The sequence below is a fragment of the Phacochoerus africanus genome, chromosome 11 (genome assembly GCF_016906955.1).
Source record: "Phacochoerus africanus isolate WHEZ1 chromosome 11, ROS_Pafr_v1, whole genome shotgun sequence".
NCBI classification, from domain to species: domain Eukaryota; kingdom Metazoa; phylum Chordata; class Mammalia; order Artiodactyla; family Suidae; genus Phacochoerus; species Phacochoerus africanus.
Genome location: NC_062554.1, coordinates 96,060,633 through 96,074,926, shown reverse-complemented (window position 1 = coordinate 96,074,926; position 14,294 = coordinate 96,060,633).

The window sequence follows — 14,294 nt, the reverse complement described above, 5'->3', positions numbered from 1 at the left end:
CTACATTTAGATAACAGAGGATGGCTGACACATATTCCCTGAATTTACACCCTTCAGTTCAAATGGTGCCTGTCTGGACTGATTAAGTCCAAATTCCTAATTCCTGGGAGAGAACATCTGGAGCAGTTTGGATCAGGGGTTTATTAATGGTCCAGTCAATTGTGGCCAACGGAGAGGATGTAAAAGTAACAACATGCCTGTCAAGGGCAAAACCCTTGGTGGAGGGTGTGGGCAAGAGAAGAGCAGTTCTCAGAATATACAGTAACTGTTACTCAGCTAACTTCCTATGTAACCATCAAGGCCTAGTTTTTGTGTCATCTTTTCCAATTAAATCCTTCTCCACCCCCTCACTACCTGGACATCTGGTGATACATTCATAGTATTTAGTGCTACAAATGCAGCTCTCTCTCACCCACTGCACACTTTGTTTTTCAACTTCATATCTTTAATCTTGTTTGTATTAAATTGTTCCACGGTAAGCACCTTGGCATTGTTTGCTGGGTAAGGATATCAGTATACGGAGAAACAAAGATTCATGTTTAACCATGGTTATTTGCGTGTTTTCCCAGCACTCCATAGCAGTCTCGCAATACAAGAAACTTAAATGATTTGGAAATAAACAGAGTGTAAGATTTGTAAAGACACTGGATTCTATCCTCTCTTTTACAGTATTTTGTTTGTTTTTGTTTTTGGCCATCCCTGCAGCATGTGTAAGTTCCTAGGCCAGGGATCTAACCAGAACCACAGTAATGACAATGTTGGGTCCTTAATTGCTAAGCCACTAGTGAACTCTCAAAACAGTTTTATTGAGCTACAATTTGTATGTGATACAATTGGCCCTTTTAAAGTGTATAACTCAGTGATTTTTAGCAAATTCAGAGTTGTATTACTATGCCCACAGTTTTATAACATTCTCATCATCTCCCAAAGAAACACTGTTCTCATTAGCAGTCATTTTCCCTTCATTCTTTTGGCCCTAAACAACCACCAATGTACTTTCAGTCTCTATGAATTCACCTACTTTGGAACTTTCATATAAGTGGAATTATACAATAAGTGATCTTTTGCGACTGGCTGCTTTTATGCGGCACTATGTTTCCAAGGCTTATCCATGTTTGTAGCATAAAATTCCTTCCTTTTTATGGCCTAATGGTTTTCTATTATGGATAGACCACATTTATTTATCCATTCATCAGTTGATGGACACTTGGGTTATCTTTACATTTGACTGTTATGAGTGATGGTGCTTTCACTATTCATATGTTTTTATTTTTCTTGGAAATCTAGAGGTAGAATTGCTGGATTAAATGGTAATTCTATGTTTATTTTTTTTGAAGACTGTTTGCCAAAGAGCTACACCATTTTATGAAAGGGTCTGAGGAGATTATTTGTCCAAGGAAGAAATACAAATTGCCAATAAGCACATGAAAATTACTTAACATTATTATTCATTAGAGAAGTGCAAATTAAAACCACAACAAAATATCTCTTCACATGAAAAAGAATGGTCATAATCAAAAAGAAAAATGATAATAAATGTTAGCAAGGAGATGGAGCAATTAGAAGCCTCCTTTTGTTTTTGTAAACATTCACTCTAGCATTGTACTTGACATTGTACTTTACATACATGCTACCATGATGATATTTATGAGACTGACGCGCTGCCTACTGCGCTAAGGAGGCAACTCCAATGATGATATTTATGAACTGACTCAGTGATCAGCTCTCTCCAGGGCTTTAAACTCTTTTACTATCTGAATCTTTTTTATTCTGATTTTTAAACTTTTGACATTGCTTTTAAAGAGACTAATGCCCATTAATGGTATAGAGTAATGAAATGGTAAATAAATATAAACATTACAGTATCATAATTAAAAAATGACATTGTTTTTGAAGAAACAATACCTGTATTTGATTTAAAAAAAGAAAAGAAGAACATACACATTTCTGACTTCCTGTCCCTCAATTGCCCTCCTGGAAAAACTGTGTTCCAATTTCTTGCTTTCCAAAAAATTCCAGTCTCACAAGACTCTAAGTATATGTTAATCCCTTTTAAAAGATTTACAACAATGGCAGCATGCTATTCAGTCTATACTGAAGCATGCTTTTTAATTTTTATACACACACAAATATTAATTTTCACATACAGAGAAGACAAGATTTGTTACACTTAAGAATTGTAAAGTAAAGCAAATAAGACAGATAATTTGGCCTCAAAAAACATATATGACAGGGGAAAAGATGCAGGCATTTTAGAAATCAAGAAAATATTTATGATAAATATGTTTTGTTTTTTTCATTAATAACTTGTTATGAAAATATTCTTTATCATTTATACTGTATTCATTATAATGTCTGTAAGATATTCTCATTTAAAGGTGTGCCATAGGAGTTCCTACTGTGGTACAGCTAAATGAATCTGACTAGGAACCATGAGGTTGCAGGTTCGATCCCTGGCCTCACTCAGTGGGTTAAGGATCCGGTGTTGCCTTGAGCTGTGGTGTGTAGGTCACAGACACAGCTCAGATCCTGCGTTGCTGTGGCTGTGGCTGTGGCTGTGGCTGTGGCCAGCAGCTATAGCTCCAATTCAACCCCTAGCCTGGGAACCTCCATATGCCGCCAAGTGCAGCCCTAAAAAGCAAAATAAAAAAGGAGAGAAAAGAAAAGGGTGTGCCATAAAATAGTTCACTTAAATTTCAATACCATACCACCATCTGGACCAACAAAATAAGCTCATTATGGACTTAATTAATTGGTCCAGATAGTATGGATCTACAAATATTTTTCAATGTTTGAATATATTTATCTTCCAATCAGACCTATTGATATCTATTCCCTTTGAATTTCTATCTTGCATTTTAAAAATTATTTATTGTCTGATTTTCTACTTTTTTCTCACCTAGAATAATATGTCTCTAACAATTGAAGGAAGAAAACATCTTTTATTTTCCCCAAATATAGAATATATGCAATAATTTATATATATGCACATATATACATATATATACATACATATATATATACATATATATATAATCTTTGAAAAATCTTCGAAAAATCTTCTAAAATTAATTAAGTTTGCATACACAGTTTGGAGCCTTGGACTTTTAAAATTTTAAGATAAACCTACCTACATTTTGCTTGTTTTTATTTTCTTCCACAAATTCCACACGCAAGGATTATTGGTCATCTCTCAAAAACATAACACTATGGACATTACTCAAAGGGATCACTAAAAAGGGAGAACAGGAAAAGATTGTGGGTAGAATCCTAGGGAACAGCGACACTGAATGCAGGCATTTTATAAATCAAGAAAACATTTGTGATAAATACGTTTTGCTTTTTTCATTAATAACTTGTTATGAAAATATTCATAACACTCTCTCATGAGGGGAGAGGTGTAAGAAATTGAAAAGCACAGGAAACCCAGAGAGAAGAGTAGGGAGCGATTCCATGCCAGCCCACTCTCCAGGTCACTGGAAATCACAGCCTTTTCACAGTTGCATTGCCTCAGTGCATGTCCCTCCACCCCTAGTAATCTAAAATCAACCCATCTTGAGTTTCATTATCTCAGTGCACTGCTGGGTAACTGGAAAATTAACATTCTTAAGAAATTTGAACTACTGGTTGTTCATGATATAACAGGTCATACTTTCATGGAAATAACTGCATGCTCTCAAAGGAGTGTTAATGTCGGAATTTGCGCCCCTCAGCAGTTCCTTTGGCAGGAGGGCACACTATGACCTCTCTCACATTGGACCAAGTAAGTAGCGAGTTACTGCACCATATTCTGTTCGAATTTTATATAATCTTTTGTTGTCGTAGCACTGAAGATATTTCTCAATAAATTTATGTTGAATTAAGGTATCTGCTAATACCAAGATGTTACAACTTCATATTTATGGTTTGCAGCCTGGTTTTCATGTCCAGTATCTCAGTGCAATGATTCACAGCTGAAAATCCGTTTTTTAATGAGAATTAAAGTACATGAGAAAGCTATTTAATTTATACTTAGAAAACTTAAAGTTTTAGGCTCTTTAGATGAGGAAATGTCACCTAGAGTTTCTTTGGGCCGCTTCTGTGGCATATGGAGGTTCCCAGGCTAGGGGTTGAATCGGAGCTGTAGCCGCCGGCCTACGCCAGAGCCACAGCAACGCGGGATCCCAGCCGCGTCTGCAACCTACACCACAGCTCACGGCAATGCCGGACTGTTAACCCACTGAGCAAGGGCAGGGACCAAACCCGCAACCTCATGGTTCCTAGTCGGATTCGTTAACCACTGCGCCACGACGGGAACTCCGAGTTTCATTTTTTCATTAGTTCATGCAAAAAATAATTAGATGATATCTCCCGGATGGTTCATGCATCTCATGTTAAATTACTGATTTTGCTTGGCAAGTTGTATATTTTAAGAAATCTATAAAATCAATCATCAAGATAACATTATCAAGTACAATTCAGTGCCACGACCACAGAATTCTTTAGTCGTCTCTTAATTTAATTATCTTTGAAGAGTCCCCCAAATTAATTTCAGCTTCTGATAAATTTTGTTACTTTATATAGATTGCCCTTTTAAAATATTTCTTCTTTGAAATTATATTCACTCTAAAATAGACTTAATTCCAAATAAGCAGCATAAAATTAGACTTTGAATCTCAGATAATATATTCATTTAATAGGCGATGGTAAAACATTCATATAAATTAAGGCAAATATTTTATCTTAGAGCTACTTCTCAAGTTGCTTTCACAGGCTGCCTATAGTAAGGCTGCTTGTGGGTTTTTGTTTTGACTTTTGGTCAAATTGGTTGCTTTTCCACAATATCATATTTTCCCATTGACACCATAGCCCTTAAATTCACTGGCTAAATTATACAACACGCCAGTAAGTGTTTGGGTACTAAAAATATAATTTCAGAATGCTATAAAAATGTTAATGTAAATCTAAGATGAATATATTAATATATATTAATATAAATTCATATAATTTCTAAGAGCATTGTGCAAGATTAAGCTCTCTTTCTCTCATTTCTAAATTTGTGTTTGAATGATTACGATAATTATTTCTTTGAGAAATAGGGTACATACTTTTTGTCTTCCAAGTAATGATATTTATCATAGACATCACAGATCTTTTTATTATTTACAAAAAATTTCTTAGACTTTCAAGTTACATATATCATAATGTGCTTTGTGATGTAATGAAATAGTATAATGGAAAAATGTATATATGAGACAATCATCTCCCTCACTCCTGCCCCCTCTTCACAACCTAGATGCAACTGATGTGAAAAGCCTACTGTGACCCTCTTCAATACTTTCACTCAATGTTTATAGGCATGTTTGCACATACAGAGGGGTTTGCTTATCTGATGTTTAAAATTAATAAATAATTATACTCTACATCTTACTCTTTACTTGCTCAGTTTTAATTAACAATATATCATGATATTCCTACAATTCCATATGGATATTATCTATATACAAAGGCTAACGCAACTTAAAAAGAGAATAGGCAAAGGCTATGAAGAGGAAGTATAAAGAAAAAGACAGGTAAATCTGAAGCACTGATAAACATGAAAAAGAAATCTCAAACTCCCTGATATTAATGGAACTGCTCATAAAAACTGTCAAGTATTTAACAGAATGAGCATGCTTGTAAGAGGAAGACATGGAAAAAAGAATAAGTTATCTTCCTTAAAAAATGATAGGACAATCTCTCTCAAACTATTCAAATTTATAATGTAAAAATTACCTAGCCAATCATCTATTTTTAAAAACTTTTTATCCAGTCATCCTCTACATTATCTATCTCCTAGACATCTCATCCATAAAAATGAAAGCATTAGTAGTCAAAAATACAGGCACAAGGTATTCCTGAGGGGTATTCATAGGACAAGGGAGGCAGGTTGCCTGAGAGGGATGGGGAAGGAAAGGATGGAGTCAAGCAAAAGAAAAATAAGACTACCACAGAGGAGCAAGCCTGTTATGATACTGTTTACATACAATTATATTATTTAAAAAAAATTCTTAGACTTTTAAGTTCAACCATCATACTGTGCTTTGTGATATAATGAAATAATACAATGGAAAAATGTATATATGCATTCATACCTCAGGAAAAGATTATTAAGTTCCATAGGAACCTAACATTTTCTGTGAGCCAGGACAAGGCCATCTTATATGATTCTTTAACAATTATAGTAAAAATAATCTTAGGACTGTGGCTGATAGCACCTTATTTGTACATAATATTGTATACAGAAGTTTTCCAATGCCCAGACAATCAAGGTATTTACCATTTGTTTTGTGACAGTGAATTCTGTCCATTAGTGTTATTAAATGAGAAACTGAAGCAAATTTAACCTAGGTTATTTTATTTGATAAACTGAAAGATCACTTCCAAGAGCAAACAGCTGATATCTTGTAAATGTTTAGGCAAAAGGAGCATAATTAATTTCATAGGTGAAAGTATGTTTCATTTTTATTCTATCAATGTCTCCCAAGCAATGTCAATTATATGTACTTTAAGGAAAACATGTAAAGAATTTATGCTTAAGTATGATTGTAGTTTTTTAATTTAAAAATGTTGATTTCCCCTTTTTAGAGCAGTTTTACATTCACAGCAAAATTGATTTCCCATATACCCTCTGCCTCCACACATGCATAGCCCCCCAGTATTAACATCTGACATAATAGTTATGGAGTTGCAGGAGTTCCTGTCATGGCTCAGTGGTTAACAAATCCGACTAGGAACCATGAGGTTGTGGGTTCGATTCTTGGCCTCGCTCAGTGGGTTAAGGATCTGGCGTTGCAGTGAGCTGTGGTGTAGGTCGCAGACGCGGCTCAGATCCTGAGTTGCTATGGCTGTGGTTAGGCAGGCAGCTACAACTCTGATTAGACCCCTAGCCTGGGAACCTCCATATGCCACAGGTACAGCCTTAAAAAGACAAAAAGACCAAAAAAAAAAAAAGTTATGGGATTGCATATCATAAAGCAATACACACATCTTCTCTACTCTTCTCCCCTATTTCTAGGGAACCTCTGGTCCCTTAAAAGCACTTCCACTTTATTTCTAAGTGTCCTTGAGGGGCAATTCATGCATACACATTTAAAGTTGGCTTTCTGGAGTTCCAGTCCTGGCTTAGTGGTTAACAAATCTTACTAGCATCCAGATTCGATCTCTGGCCTTGCTCAGTGGGTTAAGGATCCAGCATTGTCGTGGGCTGTGGTGTAGGCTGCAGACATAGCTTGGATCCTGTGCTGCTGTGGCTGTGGTGTAGGCCAGCAGCTATAGCTCCGATTTGACCCCTAGCCTGGGAACCTCCATGTGTCACAGGTGCACCCCAAAAAGCAAATAAAAAAAAGCAAACAACAAATAAAGTTGGCTTTTCAAGTCCATGAAACTCACGGACTTGGAGAACAGACTTGTGGCTGAGGACGGGGAGGGAGTGGGATGGACTGGGAGATTGGGGTTTAGTAGATGTAAACTATTGCCTTTGGAGTGTTATAAGCAATGAGATCCTGCTCTATAGCACAGGGAACTATATCTAGTCATTTATGATGGAACATCATATAGGATAATGAGAGAAAAAGAATACAAAGTGACTGGGTGTAGTGAGTGCAGTGAAATTGACAGAACACTATAAAACAACTATAATGGAAAAAATTAAAATATTAAAAAAATAAAATTGACTTTCATTAACTGTGCCACAAACATTCACTCACTGTGGATAAGAGGCTAATGTTTAGGTTCGTGGTTACCGCGGCAGTGCCAGGCTCCCCTTGCTTTGGGTGCAGTTGCCCAAGTGCCACCACTGTGCTACCACTTCATACTGGGGGCTAATGAAGAGACCCGGTGGGGAAATATTCTGGAGTGTATTCTCTAATAATGCTGCGCTGTGATACCCAGATGCCAAAGACACAGAGCATTATTCATCACAGGAGGCTACAACTCTCAATGCCTTGTGTGAAGATTCCAGATAGCTTACACTGATTGTTGTTTGAAAATAATTCTTTAACCCTTTTATTTATAGCTGCTCTGACCTTCAAATGCAATATGCAGATCTCTGGGAGGTTTCGAATAGGATGCAAACTATTGTGAATACTAGTGTGGTATATTCAGAATTTTGTTGCTTCCTAGGATATTATAATCCATTGAGTAAGTTTCCCCAACACAAAAGTTCTCTGTTTCTGGTGAAAATTAAACTCACTGAGCCAACATGCATAGTTATAGCTCAAGCCTGGCCCCAGCTAATAGGAAATGGTAGCAACATTTCTTTATAAAAAGAAAATACCCGCAAGCTACATAGAAGGGTTTGTAGCTCTGAACAGAGACATTCTTATTACCTTGGGGTAACTTTGGGATTTATTGCCATCGTGATTGCCTAATGTTTTGCAAAAGGTAGATCCTAATTAAATTATTCTAAACTGTATGCGTATTTTAATAGATGTTTTCTTTGATATCATAAATTTTAATATGATTTTGCATATTTCCTGGGGAAGATAATAGTTAATTTCCGACTGGAATGAGTTTTTAAATTGGTTATTACTGATTGTTAAATGAAATACTAAACTTTTTCTGACTACTTTATCATTTACAGACTTTGATATGGAAGCAGGAAATGAGTCACTTATGCAACAAATAATATATAGATTAAATTACAGAGCATATTGAGGTAATACAAATTTTTAACATTTCATATTAGGATTTTAAAGATTCTAATTTTCAGCTTTTTGGTTTATGACACTAACAGAAACTTTCAATGAAATTAGAGCCTTGTAATTCTACACAGGGTGCACCTTTTTCACTGCATAATAAATATAAAACTGTACCTGTAACTTGGACCCTTTTGCACTTCAGTGAGTGGAATAATTGTCCCAACAAAAACTTTAACTGCTTAAAGTATTGAACTGTTTAGGTTATTTTTTGTATGAGCAATAAAACTAATTGTGAAACTGAGCCAATGAAACTTACCACATACCCATAGTTACAAATAATTTTGTTTAATGCTAATGTAAAGGCAAGCATTTGTTACCCTGAAAAGACTATTTGTTTGCTGAACAACCAATAAAGTTCAAAGAACTTGGGTTTTGCAGCCCAACACTTTTTGTATGGAGAAAGGTGTTTACTGCAAACTGCCTTCTCTTTTGCTAATTAGCACCTGCCAGTGATTCAGTCACAACACTCCCCTGCCAAGCAAAGCGTTTGCTGAGAATTTCTTGCTGATAAAATGGAAAAGGTTATATAAATTTTGTATTGTGTTTTTATTGAAAATGATTCAGTGTGGCATTTTCAGTAATAGCATTTAATATGGAATACATACGGGTTAAAAAGAAATGAGTTTCTCCAAGTTTTTTCAGAAATTTTTAAAATTGATAAACTAACATGTTAAAAGTTTTAGTAACGTGAATTTTTTTCAGAAAAATATTTATGAGTGCATTGAATTCTATGTTAATATCAGTAAAAATGTTACAGCACTGTGTTACAGTGTGCCTAATTATCATCTCAATGTCAATAAATTCATATTCCAAGTGACTGCTTACAATGATATTTTCCTTTATCTGAGTCTTTTAAAATTTGACACTTGCTGGAGTTCCTGTTGTGGCTCAGTGGGTTAAGACCTGATAAGCATCCAAGAGGATGCAGATTCTTGGGTTAAAGACCTGGCATTGCCTCAAACTGAGGTGTAGGTCGCAGAAGTGACTTGGGTCCACAGGTGCGACTCTAAAAAGGGTAAAAAAATAAAAATTGACACTTGCTCTCCAGCTAAATCTTTCTCTCACTTGACTGAGACATTTTTTTTTGGGGGGGGGAGCCTGAGTTCTTCATCATCATCATTATTATAGTAGGCAATATGTATAATTCTATGGTTATAGTCATGTTATTCAATAGTCAATCATAAATCATATTTACGTAAGAGTAGTTTCTAATGCTCATAACAATTTTTAATAATATTTTAAATTACAGAATAAGAACTTGTTTAAGAGCAAGTCATATAACTGGAGTCCACTCTTTAACAGCCACTAGGTTTCAGCTTCCATTTCTTGTTTAAGAGTTGGCTGGATTTCAAATGGAAGAGAGTAACATTTAGGTGATTTTTTAAAAAAAATATATAAATCTACCAGATGGAATAAACACATTTTGGAAATTTCTGATATTGTAGTAATCAAAAGTCATGTTTTTTTTAAAGAACTAAATTTAAATTTATTTTCCTTCAAAAGAACGTGTTAAATTTTTTGGTTACATCTATACGTTTCAGTGAAACATTATCATGAACTTAACAGTATATCAAATAGCTCCTAGTCCATATTGTATGTTAAATATTTCAGTCACCTTATAAAGAAAATTGGGGATTTTTATTCCACTGTTAGCCCGTTAATAGAATATTAGCTCATTTATTTGTTTTATAGCTTTGCTAATTTATTTTTTCTCTGATTTGGACTTTCAGGAATATGTTATTGCCTGTCTAGGAATTCTGCCAAACTTTGGGAGGTGATATAGGGAAATTATCAAATATACTCACTAAAGGTTTCTTATGGGAGAAAGTGAAAGTAAATTGGCAGGGCTCCAAATGTAATTTTGATTGCTGTAATATTTTTTTCCAGATTTTCATTGCAGCAAGAGCAGGCTCTCCAGGAAAATGATCTGGCATATTTTGGAGCAGAGCTTGGTACAGAGGGAATGTTGAAATTTCGAGTCACATTAGTGTGGTATGTGTATGTTTATACCCAGGTAACTTGAAGCCTATCCATATATTCAACATTTGGCTTCTGTCTTTATAGTATATGTAAAAACTGTGTATTTCCATTTTTGAAGTTATTAAAGAAAAAAATAGTACTTTCTGTTCTTATCTCCTTAATATATGAGTTTTAACTTATTCAAAAACATTTACTACCATGTATTCATTTACCACACAAAGCATTAAGAATATAAAAATAAACCTTTTAGAGAAAAACATAGGCAGGACACTCTTTGACATAGATCACAGCAACATCTTTTTGGATCCACCTCCTGGAGTAATAAAAATAAAAACAAAAATAAACAAATGGGACCTCGTTGGACTTAAAAGCTTTTGTACAGTAAAGAAAACCATTAAAAAAAATAAATAAAAAGACAGGGGTTCCCATTGTGGCTCAGCGGGTTAAGAACCTGTTGTAGTCTCTGTGAGGATGCAAGTTCAATCCCTGGTTTCACTCAGTGGGTTAAGGATCAAACGTTGCCAGAAATTGTCATGTAGGTTTCATAAGCAGCTTAGATCTATTTTGCCCTGGCTGTGGTATAGGCCTGTAGTTGTAGCTGCTATTTGACCCCTAAACTGGCAATTTCCATAAGTTGCAGGTAAAGACAAGCCAACCTTTGCAAATGAAGAAACTGACAAAGGAATAATCTCTAAAATATACAAATGTCTCATGCAGATTTATATCTAAAAATAAACAACTAATCAAAAAATGATCAAAAGATCTAAAAAGACATTTCTCCAAAGATGACAGGTGGCCCAAAAGCACATGAAAAGATGCTCAAATCACTAATTATTAGAGAAATGCAAATCAAAAGTACAATCAGGTATCACCTCACACCAGTCAGAATAGCCATCATCAAAAAGTCTACAAACAGTAAGTGCTGGAGAGGGTGTTGAGAAAAGGGAACCCGCTTACACTGTTGGGAATATAAACTGGTGCAACCACTATGAAGACAGAATGGAGATTCCATAAAAAATTAAATATAATCAAAACTACCATGAGATACCACCTCACGCCAGTCACAATGGCCATCATTAATAAGTCCACAAATAACTAATGCTGGAAGGGGTGTGGAGAAAAGGGAACCCTCTTGCACTGTTGCTGGGAATGTATGCTGGTACAACCACTATGGAGAACAGTAGGGAGGTACCTTAGAAAACTATATGTAGAACTAGCATATGACCCAGCAATCCCACTCGTGGGCATATATCTGGACGAGGCTTTCCTTAAAAAAGACACCTGCACCTGCATGTTCATTGCAGCTCTATTCACAGTAGTCAAGACATGGAAACAACCCAAATGTCCATCAACAGATGATTGGATTAGGAAGATGTGGTATATGTATATACACAAAGGAATACTCTCATCCATAAAAAAGAACAAAATAATGCCATTTGCAGCAACATGAATGGAACTAGAGACTTTCATACTGAGTGAAGTCAGTCAGAAAGATAAAGAAAAATACCATATGATATCACTTATATCTGGAATCTAATATAAGGCACAAATGAACCTTTCCACAGAAAAGAAAATCATGGACTTGGAGAACAGACTTGTGGTTGCCATGAGGAGGGGGAGAGAGTGGGATGGATAAGCTTGGGGTTAATAGATGCAGACTATTGCCTTTGGAATGGATTAGCAATGAGATCCTGCTGTGTAGCACTGAGAACTATGTCTAGTCACTTATACTGGAGCATGATAATGTAAGAAAAAAGAATGTATACATGTATGTGTAACTGGGTCACCATGCTGTACAGCAGAAAAAAAATTAATGTACTGGGGAAATAAAAAATAAATAAATAAATATCATATGATTTAGTAATTCAACTCCTCAGCATCTATCTGGAGAAAACTATAATTCAAAAACATACATGCACCCCAATGTTCACTGCAGCACTATATACAATAGCCGAGACATGGAAGCAACCTAAATTTCCATTGACAGAAGAATGTATAAAGAAGATGTAGTACATATATATAATGGAATATTACTCAGCTATAAAAAGAATGAAATAATGCCATTTGCAGCAATGTGGATGGACCTAGAGATTATCATACTGAGTGAAGTAAGTCAGAGAGAGAAAGACAAATGTCATATAATATCAATTATATGTGGAATTTAATAAAAATGACACAAAATAATTTATTTATAAAACAGAAACAAACTCACAGATTACAAAACCAATCTTATGGTTACCATAGGGGAAACTTTTGGGGGGAGGGAAGAATTAGGAGAGTAGAAATAACATATAAATACTACAGTATAAAACAGATTCTTAATGAGAAACCACTGTATAACACAGGAAAATCTACTCAATAGTTTGTAATTATCTATATGAGAAAAAAAAAAGATATATTTGTATGTATGACTAATTCACTTTGCCATAGACCTGAAAGTAACAACATTGTAAGTCAATAAAATTAAAAAAAATAAAAAACAAAAATAAACTAAAATAAACCAGAAGCCCTATTGTCAAATGCTCACATGTATAATAAAGGTACATATAAAGTATGGAACTTGAGTGGGAAAGAATAAACAAAGACATATCCATGAGAAACAGCAAAGGGATATAGGAAACTGTATGAGGAACCACAGTTTGGTATCACATATCAGATGTTTAAACAACTTTTTGAAATATAATTCACATACTTTATAATTTACCCATTTAAAGTGTGAAACTGAATGGTGTTTAGTGTATGCACAGAGTTGTACAATCATCATCTCATTCTAATTTTGGAACACTGATAGATATATTTATTGAAATGCATTACAACACATATTATAAATATTTGAAATTTAAGTCATTCGCAATTTGGAAGAATACTTGAACTGCGGTTTGGGAAGACTGCCTAAGGCCACTATTATGAAATACTTGGCATGTTTCAAAAAACAACTTTAAATGACACATAACATGGAATTTATTCTTGCTTGGATTAATACTGACTAAATAGATTAATTGAAAAGAAAAAGTTTTCCAACCTTAGTAACATTCACTGTCACTTTTGATAAAATGGAATAAAATGAGGTAATGATAATTAAAATATAATAAATATTTACAGGCCTACATTTTATGGGTTCATTTTTAGAAGAGAAAAGAATTATTTATTATGAGATATGCAAGATGACATCAAATTCTCTTCACAACTTAGAGCACACTTGATCAGTTATATATTGATTAATTAAAATATTTTATCACAACATATTTGTATTCCAAATTCAAAACAGTTTTCTTTTGTATGTTATCCTGGCTTAATTTAGATTTTTCTATGTTTATCATAGAAGTGTAAGTTTATTTATTTATTTATTTTTGTCTTTTCTAGCGCCACACCCGCAGCATATGGAGGTTCCCAGGCTAGGGGTCTAATCAGAGCTGTAGCCACTGGCCTACACCACAGCCACAGCAACACAAGATCCAAGCCGCATCTTTGACCTACACCACAACTCACAGCAACGACAGATCCTTAACCCACTGAGCGAGGCCAGGGATTGAACCCGCAACCTCATGGTTCCTAGTCAGATTCGTTAACCACTGAGCCACAGCGGGAACTCCT